General features: G+C 44.8%; 1 long non-coding RNA gene across 1 annotated transcript in view; it reads left to right on the forward strand.

Moving 5' to 3' along the window:
* The window catches only part of LOC134408470 (uncharacterized), a 133,524-nt gene extending 110,304 nt beyond the window's left edge, over positions 1 to 23,220 (forward strand). The window contains exon 3 of the long non-coding RNA XR_010026099.1: positions 23,032 to 23,220. This is a non-coding gene — a long non-coding RNA (uncharacterized LOC134408470). The remainder of the gene's footprint in view (positions 1 to 23,031) is intronic.
* The last annotated feature ends 480 nt before the right edge of the window (positions 23,221 to 23,700 follow it).

The raw sequence follows: 23,700 nt of genomic DNA on the forward strand, positions 1-23,700 counted from the left end.
ACAAACTTCCATGAATCACAAGTGCACAATAAAAGCCTTGTGTAGAAATGCACGAAGTCTTAGGCATTTTAAAACTAAATGAATTAAACCACCCCAAGCTTCCGGCTAGGAGTAGTAGTTCTGTGAGGCATCTTGGCATCTCAGATGAGAGGGGGGCACTTGGTAAAGCTTTCAACAGATTGGAACTTGATTCTCCTTGCTGTAAGGACTCCATTTGTGGCCTCAGGAAAGGCTTTTTCTTTCCTGCGAGACTCTTTCTAAAGGATCCGCTGTTCAATCAAGCTTTTGTCTGGCCTGTTTGTTGAGATTGGAAACATGACGGCAATGAGCTGACATATTGCTGAACGGCAAAGCAGCATAAGCCTGGCATGAATCTCGACAGCTTGAGATACAGCCAGTTTCCATAGTGGAAAATGTTTGCCTCGAGCCCAGTATGGCTGCCGGTTGGCATTCTTCTTTGCCTCTCTCCTCCCATCTGCTCTGAGAGGCAGATTATTTGGAACACCTTCCTCCAAGGGAAACTGCTTCAGGTCAGTGTTACTCTCCGGATATACATTGTTGAGGTTGAGGTGGGTTCTCCCAAGTTCAGCTTCCTGCTCAGCCATGAAAAAAACTGGGAGGCCTGTCTCTAAGATGGCTGCATATGATGGTTACAAGCATAAAATAAGACTTATGCAGGAGTTTGTATCTTTAAAAGTGACGTACAAATGAATATTTATTTATTTATTTATTTATTACATTTATATACCGCCCCATAGCCGAAGCTCTTTGGGCGGTTTACAAAAGTTAAAAACATTAAAAAAGGTATACAAAATTTAAAACCATCAAAAGCATAAGAACAACAGTATAAAAACAACAACATCCATTTAAAAACAACAGTTCTGGGGTCCGTTAAAAGACAAACTTAGCGTTGTTAAATGCCTGGGAGAAGAGGAAAGTCTTGACCTGGCGCCTGAAAGATAACAGGGTTGGCGCCAGGCGAGCCTCCTCAGGGAGATCATTCCACAGTCATTCCGCAGTGATAGCGGGGACTGAAGTTACCACAGGAGGAAGCAGCAGTACCCAGAAATTGGAGATGATATAAATGTTAGGGGTGTGCACGGACCCCCCACTCCGCTTCACTTCCAGATCCGCCATTTTCGGATCGGGCCGCTCCGCCCCGCCCCCACTCCGCCTATGCCCACTCCGCTCCGCTCGGAGCTCCGGATCCGGATCGGAGCTCCGTTCCCCCCCCCATAGGGGGGGGTTACCGGGCCCTGCCGCCATCGCCGCCCATGCGGCGACGGCAGCAGAGCCCGGTAAGGGACCAAGGGAGAGGGGGACCTTACCTGCCTCTGTCCGCGGTCCGTCGCCGTCTTCAATTGAGCCCGCGGTTCCAGCAGGAAGTCTGGGCCGCTTGTGGGCTCAATTGAAGACGGCGACGGACCGCGGACGGAGGCAGGTAAGGGAGAGGAGGGCGGGGGGGGGGGGGGTTACCGGGCCCTGCCACTGTCGCCGCATGGGCGACAGCGACAGCGGCAGGGCCCGGTAAACCCCACTTACCTTTCCAGCGGAGCTCCGGATCGAGGCGAAGGATCCGCCTTCACCTCGATCCTCTTCGCCATGCTCCGCCGGCCCCCAATCCTCTTCGCCTCCGCCTTAAGGGGAGGCGAAGCACCCCGCTCCGCTTCTAATTCGCCGGTCCGATTAGAAGCGGAGCACATCCCTAATAAATGTGCCTGTTTCTCCTGAGTTTTGCTGATGCTGGTGAGTGAAAGCCACGTGTCCAAGGACAGTGAAAATAATTTCAAAAACCTTTCCTCTGGCTGCAGTTTCAGTTGAACATCAGTTTGTATCTTAAGGACAAACTTCATATTACCTTGGATGAAAAGATGAAGAAGACTTCCTCTCCTTCCCTGGTAACTTTCTGTTAATGGAGACATGTAACATGACATCTTGGTGCTTGGTGTTTCAGAACTGCTGCAAAAGTTGGTTGTGGCTTTCCATGGATTGCAGCCACAACAGCGCTTGATGATCTGCTTGCCGGATGAACCACCATCTTCATTGGCTGCTGCTTGCAGAGGAGTGGGGAAACTCTGGCCATGATAATCTGATGTCATATGAATGATTAAATAAATGTTGCCTTGAGACACAAGGAGATGTATCTTAGCACTGGCCATATGTTTAAGGAAATATGCAGTTTTGCTCTCAGAATTCTGCCACTGACCTATTGAAGATCTAGGGCTTCTCTACATAAGAGTTTTTATCGCACACTGATAATTGATCTCTCGCTGAGGTTTGTGGGCCCTTTACACGATGTCTTCAACCTCCAGCAACTCCCCTGTGCTTTATGACCTTTATCCCAGCATTTTTCTTAATGGGGAAAATGTGGCAATAAAATTTCATTGCGCTTTGAAGTGCTGCAATAGCTGGTGAACTTCCGGAATCCCGCTATATCACAGCTATGCCATAGTGACATCTAGTGGCTGTATAATGAAATCTATATAATGAATGCCCCACACTAGAGGCATTCAAGAGGCAGCTGGACAACCATCTGCCAGGTATGCTTTAGGGTGGATTCCTGCATTGAACAGGGGGTTGGACTCGATGGCCTTATAGGCCCATCCAACTCTGCTATGCTATGATCCTGTATAGAACTTGCCAAGAAAGGAAACACCTGAAAAAAGTAATGTGTAAACACATGTAAAAGAGCTGATCTTAATCCCATGAAGAATCCAGAAGCAGAAGCCCTGGTAAAGGTGCGGGATAAAAGGCTGGTGCAGAGAGGCTCCTAATCTCCCATTTTCTCTCGGTTTTAGGAATAAATGTTGACTTTACTATATGTGGAGCTGGTCTACTCTCAGACTCACTCTTAGTTCCTTGCCTCACTTTTCAAGTGCTGCAAAGCTTTCCTTCTCATTTGTTGGTCTCTGAAAGGAAGGCAGGAAATAAGCATTTAGCAGTTCCAAGAGTTTGTCACAAAGAGTTTGTGACAATAGCACCTACCAAAGGTTGTAGTGGCAGGAGAGGCAGTTCTTTTTACGTAGAATTCAAGCCCTGCCTGCTCATTCCTGACGATATGACATCATCCTGAAGAGGACTTTTTGAAAAGCAAAGAGCATAATCAGGTTTAACTGGTTACTGCTTTTTTGAAAGTAACACATAACAAGACACTGGGGGCATTTTCAGAACTGGAATTGAGCATTGAGCCTGTTTGCTCCCTGCTTCCCTACTTCTTTTGTTTTGCGAGTTTGGGCATAATGAGTCCCGTTAGCTCAAATTACAGTTTTCTGTTATGCCCCACTGGGAACTGTGGTTTACTAAACAGGATTATATCAGTTTATTAAACAGGATTGAACTGACATTAAACCACAATTTCTAATTTTGGATATAACAGGGAACTAAAGTTAGGCTACCTAGGATTGGTTCTCTGAAGCCAGTGCACAAGGGGAGGGGAGGGGAGAGTTGAGGGGGGAGTTCATGGGCCTGGGTGTTTATCCATGACTTCCCAAACTATGGTTTATCAAGCCAGGAATGCTATGTCTGAACCAGGACACTGGTTTATTATGTGTGGTACTGTTAAGTGTCGACTCGCTGTCACCATTTATAATTTAGATTGTTGCTATACATCTGAATGGAATGGGTAAGAAACAATGGACCTGCTCAGACAACATGCTAAACCGTGGTTAGGCCACTAACCCTTTTGCAGCAAATGTATAGTGAGTTTAAATCATGGTTATGTAACTGCCATGGTTAGGAATGGTTCACACAACACGCTAAGCCATAATGTTTAGCTCAGAATGCTAAAGTGTCGTGGCTTAGAGTGTTGTCTGAACAGGGTCAAAGAGTATATGTTCAGTTGAAGGTGGGTGAACAAACTGAATTGGATGGTAATGAGATTAATGGATCCTTATTGCTCCAAAATTGCATCCCTTCTTTGGCAACATTGTCCCACAACAGCTTGTTTCATTCTCTTTTTTTCAAAGTTCTGACTAATTCATTGGCCCGTTAACAAAGTAATTGCTAATTAGCCTTTGGGTTACATTTGAATTCTTGCTTGCCCCATCCTGATGGCTTCTGGGGAGAGTAATAATACATTTTTAAAAAACAACAACCCACAAACACAAAACATTTAGTCACATTTCAGTTAAAATCATTAAAACATAACACATGTTAAAGCCCCAGACTTCTCAATTCTAGCTTCATCAAAACTACCCAAAATCCATTTTTAAAAAAGGACTTACAGCATTTCACAGTCCTTGAGTAACCCCTTGATTGAAGACTTTAACGTAAGAGATGTTGTAACGTTACATCCAGCCTGAAAAAGACAGGACAAAATAACATTAATAACTTCCAAGTCTTTAGCAGCTGTTTAAGTACATGATGTTGACCTCTCCCAAGGCAGCATTGGGAGAAAAGTGCACTTTAAGAACATGAGAGGAGCTGTGATGCTGGATCAGACCAAGGGTCCATCTAGGCCATCATTCTATTCACACAGTGGCCAATCAGCTGTTGACCAGGAACCCACAAGCAGGAAACGAGTGCAAGAGCAGGACCCCCTCACCCATGTTCTCCAGCAACTGGTATACATAGGCATACTGCCTCTGCTACTGGAGGTAGCACAAGATGATGTACCAGTGAGGGTTCATAATCTAAACTCACTCTTTCAATCCAAAATTTTTCCTAGTCCTCAAACAGCAGTAGATTGCTAGGGGGGAAATGTGATTCGTTCTCCAGCTAACATGTTTAATACTGTTCGGGATGCTCTTTAGTATAAGAACTGCCTTGCTAGATCAGACCAAGTGTATGCTAGTCCAGGGATGTGGAAATTTTCACACACACATTCATTCTCTCTCCCCACACATGCACACACATCTCAGTGTGCAGGGAAGGCGATGCTTACACCTCCCCTGCCTGCTTGCTGAAGTGTAGGGATCATCTCTTCCAAACCCCCAACGACATCACTGACCCAGTACTGCTAGTCATAATAATAATAATAATAATAATAATAATAATAATAAGAAGAAGAAGAAGAAGAAGAAGAAGAAGAAGAAGAAGAAGAAGCAGTACAAGAATAGTGTTTCCCTCCCTCTGGCTGCCCAGTTAAACAGTGCAGCTGGATTCTAGCCCAGCATTCTCTTCTTAACAGTAGCCAGCCAGATGGCTCTAAAAATTTCACAAGCAAAACATGATAGTAATAATGGCCATCTAATATGATTTGTCCCCAGTACCTGGTATTCAGAGGAATACTACATCTATACTTGGCTAGCATGGCTAATAGTAATCTATTAATGACCATTACCCATGATAGCCAAGTGAATCTGTGTAGTTGTTTTAAAAAGCCAGTAGCTATCATCTTCTTGTGTCAGTAAATTCCGTAAGTTAACGATGTGTTATGTGAAGAAGTACCCTGGTAGTACTGCAGCTGCAACATATTGTGCTCCTGTTTGCACCAGTGCCAAGAAAGAGAATCCATTGAGACATAGTAGAAGTGATGTCGAATTGTCACCAAGTGATTTTGGGAACTCTGAGACTTGAAGGGAATCAACTTTCATGCAGCTTTCATGCTGAAATCCAATAGAAAAAAATGGTAGTTTTTCATCACTGCTTCATACAGCCAGTACTTAATTTTTAAAATGAAGAGATTGAGACTTTTTTTTAAAGGAAAGAGTGATAAGCTACCCCGGGAGCTTAGTGAAGAGCAGGTTATAAATCCCTAAAAATAAATAAAATTAGAGGTCTCGGTCCCATTTAGCAGTTTAATCTTTGATCCCCCTCTATGCTTTATGTGTTATGATGAAATTGCAAGGGTTTTGAAGGCGAGTCAATAAAAGCAGATTATCATCATCCAGTAGTCACACTCTGTGCCCTAGAAAACTGCCAGATCTCTGGCAGTCTGTGTACCTTCCAATAATACTGTTCCACAAAGTACAGTCCCAAATTTTTAGTACTTGTGCTATTTCAAACTATAAAAACTGGTAAATGGACCCCATCACAAAGGCAGCTAGATTTCACAAGCTCATGGATTTCAGCATGAAAGTTGCATCTGAGCAACTTTCTGCAATGTTGCTAAGGTCTCTGCAGAGAATCCCTCTCATGCATGGCACCACCAATGCAAGAAGCAACATGTGAAGCCAGGGGTTGGAGGTGAACACAAGTTTAGGCATTGGTGTCTGTTATAACCCTGATTCTGAGCAGCAGCCAGGACACTGGCAAAGAGGAGGATTGGGCCAGCTGTATCAGGAAGACTAGTGGGGCAAACTGTGGAGGTTATGAATCCAGACTCCAATGGAAGGAGGCCCTTCAACTGCAACCCATGGTGGCAGAATCCCCCTAGGAACCAGAACCTTTTACACCCAGGGGCCTCTTCCAGTGCAGGCAGCATGGAATGTGGGAGCTGACTGTGGGATGATAGAGTATTAGGTTCCAGGACAGAGGACTACCCCTTTAAGACTCTCTACCCTTCAGGAAGGGGGTGGGGCTAGGGAGGGGTAGTCTGACCCAAGAGGGATAAAAGGCCTCAGTTGAGCGCTAGACCTCTTTGGAGCTATTTGTTGGCTTGGAGCTATCCAAGGTCCTGCAACTCCAGCCTGCATAAGCAATCCTGAGAAATCCCTGGCACCCTGTGGGCTCCTGCTTGTGGTTAGAATAGTTCTCCAGACACATGCAAGCACAACCCAGCCTGATCTGTGCTGTTTTCTCTTCTTAGCCAGGTGGAAGGCAGCCTGAGAAGGAAGAGCAATCGTGTCTCAAGATAGGTCCTGGTGCTGGCCTCTCGATGTTACGGTCTTTGGCCAGTGCCCCGTTCCTCCCCAGTGTATCAGATTCACTCTGGGAAATGTCTGTATATGTGAAAACAGGTCCAGGGCTAAGCTTTAGGGAGCCCTGGCTTGAATGAAAACGTGTATTGATATTATCATCAGAAGATTGGAGCAGGATTGAAAATGACACATTATTTATTTATTATTTATTTATTTATTTATTACATTTTTATACCGCCCAATAGCCGAAGCTCTCTGGGCGGTTCACAAAGCTCTCTGGGCGGTTCACATTACCTGGGAGAGCCAGTCACAGATAAAAAATAATATAAAAAAATACTTTGGGTGGGTCTCCATATTTGAGAAGCAGCACCAAGGAAGAAGATATCTAACCTTTCCACCTTTCACATTTTTAAATTGAAATTTACACACACACACACACACACACACACGTACAGAAAGACGCACACGCATACACCAAGGGAGAAGAAGTTTCACCTTTCCACCTTTGGCATTTTTTTTATTGAAATGCACACAGACATACTAGGAGCTGCTAACCCTGAAGTGGGGAAAAACAGAAATGATCCAAATACCTGAATCTTTTCCCCAGTAGGGTCAAATTCTGAACCTTCTGTGGCTGCTTTAATGTAAAAACAAAACTATTGGGAGATGTAATGATAGGTTGCACACTTAACAGGTAGCTTGGACCGAAATAAGTTCAGGTTCCTCACAATATGAAATAACAATGCCTTATCTAAAAGCAATGGTATTTGAGAATTCAGCAGCCATTGCCCAGACCCAGTGAAGCATATTTTTGCAGCCATAAGAACTAGAAACCTGTTCTCCCCACACACACACACACACACACTAATAAAACATGGCATCTGACATTCTAAGGAAGCTGTGCCTTGCACAACATTTGGTGGCTTTTCTTCACATCCATTGAAATCTCAGTATACACCCAGCCCTATGATTAAAAGCAAGCAAATTAAAGCAAGACGTATTATAAAGGTGAGAAAACGGAATATCCAGAGATTAAAAAATCCCATTCATGGTGATCGCTCTCTCGTCAATGCATAGCTCTTGCTGGCCTTGTGGTGCAGCCGCATACGGAGACCTCGTTCCAGAGTTAGAAGAGAAAATCATTTATCTGCCACAGAGTTTATAAGGCGAAGCTAAAGCTGAAGTGTGTGGTTAATGCTACACCCGTTTGCGCACAGAGAACCCCTTCAAAGTAATAAATTGACCACTTTGTCTTAGGATGGAGCTTGTTGATGTTTAGAGGGAATATGTAAGTGGGTGTATACGTCACCGCTTGGCAAAAAACAATCAAAGTATTCAGGCTGGGCGAGGAGTCTTGGGAAGGAAAGTGGAAGACAGTCCGGACTTGGAGAAAGAGGCAATTCAGAGACAGGCAGGTGAGTTAAAGACGAGCCTTGGGATTGTTTGAGGGATTTATTTTCTTTTGCTCCTTTGTATCCCAATAGGAGGGAAAGGGAGAGTGGGAGAGAAGCCACATCTTCTGCCCCGGTGTGTTTTTCAGGCAAAAGGGGAGAGGAAAAACTGACATGAAGATGGATTTTCCTTCAGTTTCCTTTCCGTTGAGAGCATTCAAGGGAATTACTGGTACTGCCATGCTAAGCTAGAGCTATCCAAATGCCGTGTGTGTGTGTGTGTGTGTGTGTGTGTGTGCATGTGCGTGCGTGCAGGGAGAGAGAGAAGGAATCATTATTGCGAGAAGAGTAGGAACTCTCAGAATAAGTGTTTTTGAGGAAATGGAAATACTTCAGTTGGTTAACTTATATTAGGAAGACAGTTGAGAGTAACAGTAGGTGAATAAATAAAATTTGAGCCGTGTTGTGTTGTGATGAAAGGTGGTGGTTGTGACAGACGAGAAACAGGAAAGGAATTTTATACAAAACGATAAATTTCACACAACCTCTCATTGTTGAGACATGACGTGACAGCCATATAGTTTTAATCACATCTCCACCCCATTTTATGTATTAATAGCAAATTTAATGTCTGACTCTGAATCCATGCACAGTAGGGAAATATCAGCAAATACCAGCAAAACATCAGGATGGAATGCAGCTGATCAGTATGAATCAGGCTATAGGCTTGCTTGGTCAAGAATTTAATTTCCCTTTCCTAGTGGCAGGTGTATGGGCACTGAACAGGGATTAAAATAACTGCTGAGTTCTTATTTATATATTTTAAATATTCACTATCAAATCATAGGGTTGTGTATAAAATGGATTAAAACAATTAAAGGCGCAATCCTATGCATGTTTAGACAAAAAAAAAAGAGCCTTACAGCTCCCAGCATGCCGCAGCCAGCCATGCTGGCGGTCATAGGACCTTTTTCTATCTAAACATGCATAGGATTGTGCTGTAAAATATAGTACAAAGATAAAAATGTTAACTAACAAAATCTACCATGCTAGGTATTAAAAATAGTAAATGCGTGGGTATACAGATAAATTTTCAGCACCGCCTAAACACCGCCAAGGATGGTGCCTGTCACATTGCAGGGGACAGAGAATTCTTAGTAATGCCTGAGCAACAAAGGGGAGAAACAGAGTCCCCTTTCTATGGGAACTGAAGTTGATTGCTTTGCTGCTGGCATTGTGAGGCGTGCCCACGCAACAGCCTTAGGGTACCATCAGAAATGCGGAGAGTGTCCCTGGAAATGGTAGCCCGCTTGGGCCTGCCTGTGGCTAGACTAGGAATCTAGCCTTGTAGGCCATGCTGTGTGCAGCCCACAGGGCCCTGGCAAGCATCCATCCATCATCAGGGCTGCAGGGGACTAACATAGATTGAGCGTGGCAAATGATCCAGGGCATGGATCAAATTTGCTGGAACTGCCTGTTCAGCCTCCTATGTGTGCTATCAGGATATGCCCTGTTTCTCTCCATTTTACCGGTGGTTTGTAGTTTCCCGCACAGAATTGACTAAATGTGATATATTTGTTGAAAAAGCAAACTGGGACTTTCCCTCTTTTAGCAGAGTCTGTGATCTTGCTCTCTCTGCAGCATCTGCCTTTGTCATTGTGTGTAGTTGAAACACATGTTATATCGTCATCAGAAACCAAGTCCCCTGGTTTCAACTGGGCTACTTCCCCAGGACTCATTTTGTGTGCTTCTGTTCCTTACCCTTTCCTTGGGGGATCTGCTTTGTGTGTTTCCTTGAAGGGACAATTTTGTGCTACTTTTACAGCTCCTCAGGACAAGAGGGTCTGTGTTACAAGCTAGTAAATTCACATTGGCTGGAACCTCCTACCCTCCTAAATCTCCAGTTACAGAATCATTGTCTTGGGGGACGAAGACCTTCCCAGGGAGCCAAGAACTTTGACCCTTGGTTAATTTTCTTCACTCTTAATTTTCCACAACCTACCATACTCTCATAGCTTCACATTCCAGCAGACTGTTTTTTTAATTATTATTATTGTATGACTGGGGAGCTATTGTATTTCCATGTTAAATTTTATTTTATGCTTTCCCCTGGAACAGGAAGACAGAGATTGGGCATGGGGGGAGGCGGGGAGGATCATGATTTCAATGAGAATTAAATTAGTGAGGATAAACCAGTTTAGAGCAAGCACAGAAACGAGAGCTTTCCATACTTAGCATAGAGCTCCCAAAGTCATTTACGTAAATGTCTATCCCAGCCTATGCACAGAGGGAGAGAGAGAGAAAGATTGCTTACTTGGTGTTCTGTCTTGTCTGAAACTTCAGAGATTTTGGTTCACCATGTAAACAGCAAAGTTGCCTGATCTGGAAAATATAACCACATGTTACCTGATTTGGGGATAGTGAAGAAACCAAAGATAAAATACATAACTACAGTGGTTAATTTCTAATAATGGAGAGTTATTTATTTATTTATTTATTTATTACATAAATAATGGAATTGCCTGTCACAAGATGTGGTGATGGCTTTAAGAACATAAGAAGAGCCATGATGTATCAGATCAAGGGGCCATCTAGTCCAGCATTCTGTTCACACGCCAGACAGCCATCTGCGCGCAGGAAACCGACAAGCATGACTGCAATAGCACCCTTCTACCCATGTTCCTCAGCAACTAGTGTACATAGGCATACTGCCTTTGATACTGGAGGTAGCATAGAGCCCATAGGACCAGTAGCCATTGATAGCCTTCCCCTTCAGGAATTTGTCCAATCCCCCTTTAAAGCCATTGGTGACTATCTCTACATCTTGTGGTAGTGAATTCCATAGTTTAACTATGCGCTGTGTGTGTTGTGAAGTTCCCACCAGTCAGCTTCATGGGATGACTCCAGGTTCTACTATTATGAGAAAAGGAGAAAAATGTCTCCCTATCCACTCCCTCCATACCATGCATAATTTTGTATACCTCTATCATGTCTCCCCTTACTAGCCTATTTTCTACGCTAAACAGCCTCAGAAATTGTAACCTTTCCTTGTGGGGGAGTTGCTCCAGCCAATTGATCATTTTAATTGCCCTTTTCTGTACTTTTTCCAACTCTACAATATCATTTTTTAGGAGTGGTGACCAGTACGTAGTATTCCAAGTATGGTCGCACCATAAATTTGAAGAATATCAGTGTGATCTTGTCAGTTTTCTTTTCAGTTCCTTTTCTAATTATACCTAATATAGAATTTGCCTTTTTTCACAGCAGCTGCACATTGGGTTGACATTTTCATCAAGCTGTCCACCACAACCCCAAGATCTCTTTCTTGGTCAGTCACCACTAGCTCAGATCCCACTAGCAAATACTTCAAATTGGGATGTTTTGCCCCAACATGCATCACTTGCTGACATTGAACCACAATTGCCCATTCTCCCAGTTTGGAGAAATCCTTTTGAAGCTCTTCGCAGTTCCTTTTTGTTTTAACCATCCTAAAGAATTTGGTGTCAGCAGCAAGCATGGCCACCTTACTGCTCACTCCTAATTCCATATCATTTATGAACAAGTTGAAAAGCATTGATCCAAATACAGATCCATGTGGAAGCCCACTTTTTAAATACCTCCATTGAGAGAATTTACCATTTTTTCCTACTCTCTGCTTACTGTTTTTAACTAGTTATTGATCCAAAGAAGACCTCTTATTCCATGACAGCTAAGTTTGCTGAGGAGTCTTTGGTGAGTGGCATTATCAAAGGCCTTTTGAAAGTCCAAGTAGACAGTGTGTACCAGATCACTGCTGTCCACATGTTTATTGACACACTCAAAGAACTCTAAAAGATTAGTGAGATTACCTTTGTGGAAACCATGTTGATTTTTTCCAGCAGGGCTTGTCCTTCTATATGCCTACTAATATTATCTTTAATAATGCCTTTAACCAATTTACCCGGAACTGACATTAAGCTAACCAGCTTGTACTTTCCCAGATCCCCCTGGATGCCTTTTTTTTTTAAAAAAAAAATGGCATTGCATTGGCCAATCTCCAGTCCTCTGGTACAGTGGCTGATTTTAGGGCGTTACATATTTTTGTTAGAAGATCTGCAATTTTATATTTGAGTTCTTTAAGAACTCTAGGATGGATACCATCTGGGTCTGGTGATTTATTAACTTTCAGTTTCTCAATAAGATGACAACTTCATCTTTTGCCACCACTATTTCCCTCAGTTCCTCAGTCTTTGGATGCCTCCCTGATTTTTGTTTTCCATCTCAAGATCATACTGAGCATTCTGATCTGAGAGATGATGGCATATTCCTAATACTAAATTGCTTTTGGAGCCCAGAATTGTCATCTACTGCACTTCAGTGGAGGACTCTGCTCGACACTATGCTCTCTTTGACATACAGAGGAAGCCCTACACCAGTTCACCCTTCCCTGTCCTTCCTGTAGAGTTTATTTCCAGAGATGACCATATCCCACTGGTTCTCTCCATTTCACTAGGTATCCATAATGCCTACTATATCTAGGTTCTCCTTTAAAACCAAGCACTCCAACTGGGCATAGACACTTCATGGAGGTTATCAATAGCTATGAATCATGACGGCCAAATGGAGCCTCCAGGTTCAGAGGTGGTATTTCTCTGAATTCCAGGTGGCTGGGCATGCATGCATATATGTTTGTGTGCAAATTTGTAGGGGAAGTCAGTTGCAGTTGTGCCCTGCTGCCTCAACACTGCTTAGAAACAGGATGTTGGACTAGATGGACCCTTGGTCTAATCTAGCAAAGCTCTTCTTGTGTTCTCATGCCTAAATCTCAGCTATATTCTCTGACTTGGACTCTTTGCCTATTAGTCCAGAATATGTTTTGCCACTATTTCTTTTGAGGGACTCTCATTTTAAGAGGCACTCTCCTCTTTGAAGTACACTGTGTCTGGTGTTGTGTCCTCTGGTTCCTGTTGCGCTTGACTTTCTGATTTTAAAAGGGTGGGTTGAAACATTGGATTTTTCCATGATGATGTCCACGATGATGCGGCTTTTGGCCACCAAGTCATTCCTGATCTTGTGAGTATTTCAACATACTTAAAAATGAAGTCTGCCAAACTTTTATTTGCCCAGTAGTCTGACCAGGCCATATGTGGAAGTTCTACCATGAGATGACTGCCCGGGAGTGTAACTGGAAACTGATGATACAAATCATCAGTCTTAAGTATAGAAGGAATCGGCAGATTTTTTTTAACCTTACATTTAGGGCAGAATTGAAAAGCATTAGTGTACATAGGAGTGGGTGTTTTAGTGGGTGTGTGACAGATATACAGCCATATTAACTAAGGCATGAGGCTGAAATTGGATGTGTATGGTACCTGTTCTCTCACCTCCGCACACACACATGAGCAGCAAAAAGCAGCTATCGAGTAAGTTGAAGAAAGAAGACTGAGGAGGATTCCACACGTCATACTGAGGGCGCTTCCATGCGCCCCCAAAGCAATCGTGTAGCTTGCCTGGAAGAGACGAGGAAGAGGCGTCCTTGTCGCCACCGCCACCGCCGCCACCCACCTACCTCCTCGCCAGCCGGGTCGGAGAGCTCGGCCGAAGAAGGCGGGGTGGAGAGCTTCGTTCTCCCCGCCTTCTTCGGCCGAGCTCTCCAACCCGGCCGGCGAGGAGGTAGGTGGGTGGCGGCGGCGGCGGGTGGCGACAAGGACGCCTCTTCCTCGTCTCTTCGAATAGGCAAGTTACACGATCGCTTTGGGGGCACACTGGGGGCGCATGGAAGCGCCCTCAGTACGACGTGTGGAATCCCCCTAATAGCGAGGAAGGGGTTAAAACTTGTCCATTTCCAACATGCTGCTTCACGTTGGAGACTGCAGCCTGGACAACAGGTTAAAAAATGTTGTGCGTAGTGGAAGGCGATCCATGTGATTAATGTCATGTGTAGTCTGAGCCGGAGTCATTACTTCTTTTACTACTTTGCACTCTAGAAATCTATCATTGGTCATGCATTTAGTTTCACTGTTGAGAGATGTGTTCCCTTTGTGCTTTATTTTATTAAAAATGGCATACAGGGAGGGTCAAGAGTATAATTTAAGACAGGTTTATGCCATGGATCTTATGCACACACATACGCATGCAGTTCCTGGTTAAAGCACAAGCTCACAGCTGCAGAGGAAGTTTTGGCTCACGTAAGTGATGGCTTGCTTTTTCACACTCAATTTAATCTGATTTATTTTAGTTTGGACGTGACGGGGGGTTGCCAGGGTTCAAGGCCAACCCCCAAAGAGCTTGTCTTCTCCATCCCATCCTTTTATTAACTTCCACAGAGCTGACTGTTGAAGTCCTGGAGACCAAGCATTATGCCAGATTCCCATCTCATGGGTAGCCAGGATACATTTGCTTTGATGTACTTTGCTGGCATAGATTCCCAAATCTTCACAGATGGAAAGGCACAGCTCGCAATGGAAGCACCCTGCCCCTGTTGAGGCCTAGTAACCTCAACTGGGAAACTAGCATGCAGGCAGCATACCTGGATCTAGAACATGCAGGGTTGTACTTAGCATATGATGCTGTGGTGGGTGCATCACCTCCAGGAACATGGCTATGAATTGCTTGCCAAGGGTTTGGACTTGTGACAGTGTTCTATACATTTACAGTCACACTTTGGTAAACATTTGGTATCTGATACAGAATTTAGCATCCTGAGGATGTCAGGATGTAACCCATAGTAAGAAACATCACTTCCCATAGTGTTTCAAAATAGTGTTGCCGGAGACATCTGAAACAGATTTAAATTATTTCCAACCCACCAATTCTATAGTGGACTGGTATCTTCCGAGCTGTACAGATTCCACGGACTTAATCCGTTCCATTCAAGAGTGCCTGGAGTTGTCCTGCAACAACCCGCTCAAGCACCTTGCCCAGGAAGGGGCTATTAGCCATCGGCCTGTAATTGTTAACATCCTCTGGGTCCAGGTTAGGCTTTTTCAAGAGTGGTCTGATTTCCACCTCTTTTAAAGAGGCCGGCACCACTCCCTCTCTCAGGGAGGCATTTACAACCTCCTGGACCCAGCTGGCGATCCCCTCCTTATTTGATGTAATGAGCCATGAGGGGCAAGGGGCAAGCACACAGGTGTTTGACCGAACTTGGCCAAGCACCTTGTCCACATCCTCGGGTCTCAGTAACTGAAGCTCATCCAATAAAACTGGACCAGGCGGCGCTCTGAATGCCTCTACTAGTGGAACTGCATTAACCATGGTGTCCAATTCATGATGAATCTGAGCGACTATCTTCAAAGTGCCGTGCAAATTTGTCACAGTGTGCTACCGAGGGTTCCACCATCTCCCAGCCTGGCCCACCATGTAACAGGCCACAAACCACCCAGGAAAGCTCCGCCGGACGACACTGAGAAGATACAATGCTGGTAGAAAAGAACTGTCCCTTTGCCACCCTCACCGCCACAGAGTAGGCTCGATAGTGAGCTCTAACCCATGTTCGATCAGACTCAGCATGAGTTTTCCTCTACCTGCATTCTAGCTGTCTCCCCTCTTGCTTCATTGCCCTCAGCTCAGGTGTATACCAAGGAGCTGGCCGGGCTCTGCTCAGAGGGAGAGGACGCTTGGGTGTGATCATGTCAGCTGCCCAAGTCATCTCTGCATTCCACAGAGCGACCTGGGCTTCGACAGGAGCACCGGCCATATCAGCAGGAAAATCCCCCAGAGCCCTCTGGAATCAATTGGAGTCCATTAGACCGTTTTAATAGGCCCCCCATCCTTGCAGAGGGTAAAGACTGCCGAAAGTCTAAACCTCAATAAAGTGGAGTGTGTCGCATCAACGCATCTACTTGTGTGTCATAGCAGGCATCAACGCAATAGAGGTGTCCCCTCCTGTGAGAGAGAGAAAGAAGTACTTGCCAGCTGTATTTGTTAAAATGATTTGTATTTAAAATGATGTATTAAAATTTTCTGCCTGATTAATTGAAGGCACTTCTTTAGTCAATTGATTAAGTGACTGAGTTCTGTTCCAGTTCTACACACTATACTGCAATCCTGACAAGGTCGCTCTTACAATTCTTTCACACACAACTGTGCAAAGTCAAGGGTATCTGTAGGGATGGGTGAACTCTGCCAAGTCCTATTCATGCTCTGCTCGCTGGAGTCCTGCTGTTTGCCTGACCCCAGCATACATGCGGGGCAAGCTGCCAGACGGTCCACAGGCACCCAGCGAGAGCTCACGTCTTGTTCCTTTTTCTTTTTGTTCACCAACTGTGATTTACAAAAATTCAAGACTGGAAACATTTACAGAAATGGCGATTTGCACAAAACTGTGGCCACAAATAGCACAATTTGCATAAAAATGCAACCATAAAGGATCATTTATGCCTGCAATTTTGCGCAAATTGCTATATTTATGCCTGCAATTTTGTGCAAATTGGCATTTCCATAAATGTTCCCAGTCGCGAATTTCCACAAATCAGGATTTGAACAAATCAGGATTTGCAATCACACACACACACACACACACACACACACACACAGAAAAATGCAAGCGTGCCCCAAGTCAAGCCATCTCAGGGATCCGTGAGCTGGCATTTGGGGAACTGAGATGGCAAAAACTCACAGAGCTCCACCCCCAAACCTCTGACACCCCTGTCTGTATTTCAGTTGGCCAGATTCAAAAGCCAGCATGGGTCTTACCTGTGTTAACCCACACATCCAGACTTCTGGGGCGAAATGACTTGCTCAAGCTATATTTCATGGTATACTACATGTTGTAGAAGTGGATCCGTTGTGGCGTTGCTTTGAGCCAGCTTCCTCCTCTGAGGGGCCCTGGTAATTTTATTATTTTCCCCTGTCTTTTGGAGTTTAGGAGAGGAAAACTTGTTGCTATGAAACATTATTTGATGGGGTTTTGTCTGAAGGGGAGAAAAAGCTGATATTAAGGGATCTCAGCTGTAAAAATATGCTTTCTGTTATATAAAAAGAAAGCTGGAGGGAGCCGGGGTGGTGGCGGTGGCAAAGAAAATTTGGAATCAGCAGTTTTATTTCCCTTACCTGGTATGAACTAAGCATTTGTGGTTTTCTCCTTGTGTTCTCTTTTGTATTTTCTTCTCCATTAGGTTGATTTCAATGACAGCCTATGTCGTGTGTAATAGGTAGAGCATCAAACTGGGACCTAAGAGAGTGAAGTTTAAATCCCAACTAAGCCATGAACCTCACTGAGTCACATTCTCTCTCAGTGTTATCCTACCTCACAGGGTTATCGTAAAGATAAAAGTGGGGTGGGGTGGGAAGAGGACAATGTATGTTGCTCTGATTTGCTAAAAATGTAATGAATATATGCATTTACTCACCCCCACTGTCATGTGTGGGTGTAGGCTGCTGTGGAGCTTGGCCCAAAGAAAGGTATCTGTTATAGGTGACAGATATGATCACTCTTTTCTTGCATAAGAACGTAGGAAGCTGCTTCTTCTACCAGCCCAATAGGGTCTACTGTACCTGCTGTTGACTCTCCAGGATCTTTCCCAACACTTGTTATCTGGTCCTTTTAACTGGAGATTGAACCTGGGACCTTCTGAGTTCTACAACTGAATTATGGTCCCTCCACTTGAAGGTGCAGATTTGCATTCCAGGAGTGTTCCTGAAATCCTCCTGTGCTACTTGTTTCTCGGGTGATGACAGCAACCACGTATTACCCGCTTCAGCCAGTAAGCTTGTTCTGTCCTTCCCTCTCTGATTTTGCCACACAGTTATCCATGCTTTGGTAAACTTCCAATCAGTGTTACTGCAGTGCCCTCTGAAGGCTGCAGGTATTGCAGAGTTCTGCAGGTCTCTGAAGAGACTAGCCTGGTTTGGCTCAATTGCACCACCTGCTTCCAGGCCCAATTAAAGATGCTGGAGCTTTATCTCTTAAAGCCCTCTCTGTACCCTGCATATTAGGAAACCTTGGTCCACATTCACTGAGGAGAGTTTGGTTAGGGCAGCTCAGTTACCAAGGTCCTGGCATCCTCCATGCTAGATTATTGTAATGTGCCTGAAGATGGTTCGGAAACTGTAGCTAACTCAGAATATGGCAGCTAGATTACTAGCTGGGACTGAACATTATGATCATATGCCTGTGCTATGTCAACTGCACTGGCTCCCAGTCCATTTCTGTGCCCAATGCAAAGTACTGGTTTTGGCTTTTTAAAGTCCCTCTCAGTTTAGGACTAGGATACTTGAAAGGTACTGTTGCCATATGCACCTGTCCATATATTAAGATCTTCAGCAAGGGGGCTTCTGCAGATGAATTCTGCCAATTGAAGCGAGACAGGTAGCTATCAGAGAGAGGGCCTTTTCTTTGGTAGTGTCATGCTCTCTGCAGAGAAATTCACCGGTTCATTCTGGAACACAACTGAAGAGAGGTATAAAAATGCCTACAATAAAGGGCCTTCCCTGTGGTAGCACCCATTCTTTGCAAACCTGTCCACCTCCCTTATTGCAGGTCACTGTAAAATGAAGACTGTGATTCCCAGATTTTAGATATTGGCTCTTGGTGTAATCTATATTTATTTGTTTGGCTTATTTATTTTATTTTTACTGGTTTGACTACAGTAAAGCAGCAGATTGAGACTGGACTGGTTTGGGACTGTATGGAACTCATGACCACAGTTTCGTTAGAGGGTCATAAAGGACTTCTGATTTCTTATGTTTCCTAATGCTTCTGAGTTGTTGTTTTTAAAGAAAAATCGCATTCAGCACTGCTCTGTTTAAAAGTAAAGCAAACAAGCAACAAAAATTATAATAATGAATAGTAAAGGCTTTAGGCCAAAGTCTATATTTACCTTTCATTTGAGGCCTGCTTGGTTTGGGATTCTCCTGCTTGTGGTTTGAGGGGTTGAAAAAGGGAAGGGAAAATACAGTTACACTGACCAAAACCCAGAGGCAGCTGCAGTTGCAAGTTGCTTATTGCTTTGGCAGTTTCATGTAAGGGCAAGATTTTTAAGATACACAACACTTTAGCAAGACTGTAATTGCTTCAAAGCTGCTTAGAGTTCACAGGGGAGTGACTGCAGATGTTTCACTGTTGGTAGAGGGTTGCACGGGGGACTCAAGAACCCATCGTTGGACTGTCATACTTTGGATTCCTTCCAACAGCAATACATTGTTGTATTGTACAGTTTCTTAACATGGGGGCAAAAGCAACAGACCATCCGATTAGGAGGAGTTGGAGGAAGTGAGATGGAATAAAAGGTGATGGGGAAAGCCACAACAGCCAAATGAGATCCGAGGGTTTTTTGGGGGGCTTGGGGCTGGAATATAAGATCATAAGAAGAGCCCATCTAGTCCAGCATTCTGTTCATACAGTGGCCCATGGAAAAATGACAAGCAGGACACGAGTGCAACAGCACCCTCCCGCTCATGTTCCCCAGCAATTGGTGCACATAGGCATGCTGCCCTGATACCGGAGGTGGCATGTAGCCATCAGGACTAGTAGCCATTGATAGCTTTCTCCTCCAAGAATGTGTCCAATCCCCTTTTAAAGCCATCCAGATTGGTGGCTGTCACTGCATCTTGCGCAAGTGAATCCCATAGTTTTAGCTCTATGATTGTGCTACTCTAGAGTAAGGCTATGTGTCAGAGGAGGGTAGAAGCTGCCCTAAAGTAATTACCTATTTCTATTTTATACATCTTGTGGCCGTGTCGGCTCCATGTTTTTGAGGGGCTTCAGTGCCCCCTCCCTACATGAATCTACCATCTCACTGCCACTGTCACCATCTGCCGTTGCTCCTCCGTCTCTTTCTCATCATTGCTACCACTTGCTTGCTTGACAGGCAGAGATCCAGGGAGCACATTGACAAGGGCGTCTGCTGCAAGTGGACAGCAGTGTAACCTCTCAAATGTAACACGGGCTCCGATGACAATAGTAAAGTACTGGCAGGTTCATGTGGGAGGAGTTGGTCTTTTAGATATCCCGACAATTAGAGCTTAATAGATAAGAACTAGAATCTTGAAATAGGCTCAGAAACAAATTGGAAGCCAGTGTAGCTGATCCAAGACTTGAGTCATCTGGTCTGCAAAATGCTCATCAGACAGCAGTCTGACCACCATGTTTTGCATTAGCTGTAGTTTTTGAACATTTTCCAAGGGCAGCCAGATGCAGAGTGCATTATGGTAGTCTAAGCATGTGGTGAATAAGGCAGAACTAGGGACGAGTGAACTTGCCTCGCCCGCGCTCGCTGGGCTGCACAAGCCCCTTCTGAGACTTGGCTTGGCCCAAGAAGTACTTGGCAGACACCTACCCACGTGCTCAAATCACGCACTTCCCCTTCCTGTGTCAATGGGGCCTTTAAGGCTACCGTTGGGGTGGGGCAGGGAGTGGAGTTTACGGAGGCTCTCGAAATTGCACAATCCCCCGTTGCTTCAATGGCGCACTGATATCAGAGCCACCAGCGCCCACTGTTCCACAGTGCAACATTTTGTTGCGGGTTCCACTTGTCAAGCCTAGTTACTTTCTTAAAGTATTGGTGGGACTGTTTGATCCCTGACTGTGAGGGCAGCTCTTGTGGGAGCTGAATTTCGGTGAGGGTGGTCTCCAATCCAGGTTGTATTCACTTGTTCATTAGAGCACACTCAAACAGATTCTACTCTAGCGAGTATTGCAGCTCAGGAGGGGTTCTCTCTCTTCCTTCTCACCTCGGCACAGATGAGACGACAAATATGTCTTACCCGCATTGAACTTGGCTGTTCTGTCCCCACCCTCATGCCCATTCCCCCTAAGCCCTTGCTTCTGTGCACTCTCCCTGTAATTAGCCCCTAAACAAATCATTTTATCCTCCTCAGCAGAGATGATGCTTTAGGGCTACCCCGTATACGAATTTCACTGAAAAATCTGATCTCAACACTTTTGAAACAGAAGGGGGGATCTAATTCCTCTCGGGGTCCCATGTAAATTAAATTAAGTCCAACTTCTTCTGTTAGTGAGGAGCCATTTCCTCTGCTAGTGACAAGAGGGCAGCCTGAATAGGACCTTGGAAATGGGAACGGAAACAACCGACACAAACTCTTTACCTCAGATGATTGGAACGTCAGCCACCGATTGCCCGGGTAAGGGCAGGAGCCCTGTTCTCAAAGCTAATAAAAGGAGACTTAATATACATCATTTGGGTTAGACAAGGAATGGCATCGTTACTTAAATCCTTTCAGGGTTCCGCCAAGCCCGCATAGCATTCAAATCACTTCCATGTGGGGGCCGTGCTCCACCGCTACCCCATATTAAAACTCTTCTTCGTGGTGCATTTTCCCTGCCCCCCTTTTTTTTCTGCTGTTTCAGTGAAACCAGCTCAGGAAATTCCAATCAAACCCAGCTGAGGAGTAGCTCTCTTCATTCCTTCCCAAGCAGGAAAAGGCCGAGGTCTTTAATTTTTATTAATGGCGATTGTGGTTCAATTAGTCCACAGCACTTTTGGTGTTCTGTATCATTAAACCTGTCTCATACAGGCCTTGTTTGAAGCCTTGGAAAATGTCACAAGAGGGGGAAGCTGTGTTTATAGAAGGCCCTTTAATTTTACACAAGTGGGCACTTTAGCCAGAGCCCGGCGTTCCTGAGCATCATAAGCAGTCAAGGTTCTTCATAAGTACTTGACCAAACAAACTCCCATTGATGTTTTTAGAAGCACCACAGTGGAGAATTACTACCTCTGGCGAAGCTCCGAGTGAGGGAATTGTGTCTCTGACATATTCATTTTTCAAGCTGCCAAACACTACAGGGGGTTTTCACGCCCCTTCTGCAAGCCAGAGGGTTTCAAAGGCAGTACAGTGAGACCTTGGCTTTGCAGTTGGAGATGTCCTCAAGAGCCAAATCCCAAGCGCACAATTTTTTATTTTTTTTTGGCTTGAGGAAATCCTTCCCAGTTGAGAGACATGGTCATAGCCCTCAGCTTGGGTGTCCCCCCAACCCTCGCTTCTATATTGACCTGATTCACACAAACGATAAGACAGGCTTCTCGTGGTTTATTGTGTAAATGAGCAACTTGCTCCCTGAACTCTGACAAGCCGGAGGAATAACCCTTGGTTCGTTGTTGGGCTATTTCTCTAGCTTGTCAATGGTGAAGCGTGAAGTATAGTGGTTTGCACTTCACACTATACTCACCATGGACTGAAGTTCTGTGGGTTCTTCAACCACTTCCGTTTGTAGCAGAAGTGAACAGGCAGCATTTATGATTTTTGTGTGTGACATGCAAAACCCTCCCATTATTAAACCTTTTAGTGAATCTTTACTAAACGGAAGGGTATGATTTCCTGGATTCTTTTTCCCCCCAGGTGTCGGGTACACATTCAAGGTGTATCCCAACTGCTGGGTCATCAGCTCATTTGGTCACTGAAGTGACCTGATACATAAGAGGACAGTGAGTGAGTGGGTGGGTTCCTGTATCTTCAAAAGCTGTATAAAAATGGAATTTGGTGGGTGCTACTTACCATGAAGGGATAAAAAGTACTTGCTGAAATCCCCACTTCAGAGCACTGTCCTCTTTTTGTATCCGGTCCCTCATCTGTCTACGCTTTAGATGTGGATGATCTTAGCACTAGCATGAACAGGACAATCCAGGAGGAGCCATAACAGATACTGGCTTCTCTCGAGCCATATTAATCCCTCCCTTAAGGGGCGGAAGAGTACGGAGAGGAAGGCCTCAATAGGATAATTTGGTAGTCATGAAGACCTGACAGTTGCAAAGGAGAAGAATTGGGGTGCCAGGGGCTTGGGAGATTTGGGTGTAGATCGGGGAGGAAAATAGCCTGGGAAATGGGCCAAATATTTGCTTTAGGAAAAGCTGTCCGCTCTCCGCCGACCAGTTTACTTTTGCCAGGCGGAAGGAAAACACAAGAGACAAAGAGCAGACTAACTTCTCTCAAGTGATTTTGTTGTCTTATTTTGTCTGCAGAAAGTCTACCAACAAAGCCACGATGCTCCATGAAGTGACCCTGTGGCTGCTGGTGGTGGTTGGCATCTCCACAGTGACTGGAGGGGGACCTGGAGGAGGTTACGCACAAATCAAATACATGCAGCCTGTGGTGAAAGGACCTCTCGGCCCTCCTTTTCGGGAAGGCAAGGGACAGTACATAGGTAAGCAGCCCTTAGGCGCGTGCATGGGCTTTTGGCGGTGGGGAGGAGGTGGAAGTCAGGGCGGAGATTGGAGAGTTTTGACCTGAAGGAACTACAGCTTGCAGTCTTATACCTCATATATGTTTTATTGCTGGCCCCTTTTATGGCATATCTATTTTAATTTGCTTTTATTTTTGTTGTAAGCTATCCTGAAAACTTGCTCAAAGGGTGGGATACCGTTGCCTAAAATGAATAATTTACTTTTTAAAACGTCAATCTTCATCTCTCCCCTCTCAAAGGTTATAAAGGTTTCTAATGTTATTTTCCAACCGCAGCTGCTGAGACCCCCAGAGTTGTTATGGCAATCTCGGCCCTGCCCTCTCTCCTACAGTGGGAAGCCTAGTTAACAGAGGGAATGTTTCGGCTCTGAGTGGTAGTTGCTGGGTGAGAGGAGGCCGTCATGCTGTGTCTTCCAGTGCTGGTTGCTAGGTGACCAATAACCGGTGCC

This window comes from Elgaria multicarinata, chromosome 13, assembly GCF_023053635.1.
Source record: "Elgaria multicarinata webbii isolate HBS135686 ecotype San Diego chromosome 13, rElgMul1.1.pri, whole genome shotgun sequence".
NCBI lineage: Eukaryota > Metazoa > Chordata > Lepidosauria > Squamata > Anguidae > Elgaria > Elgaria multicarinata.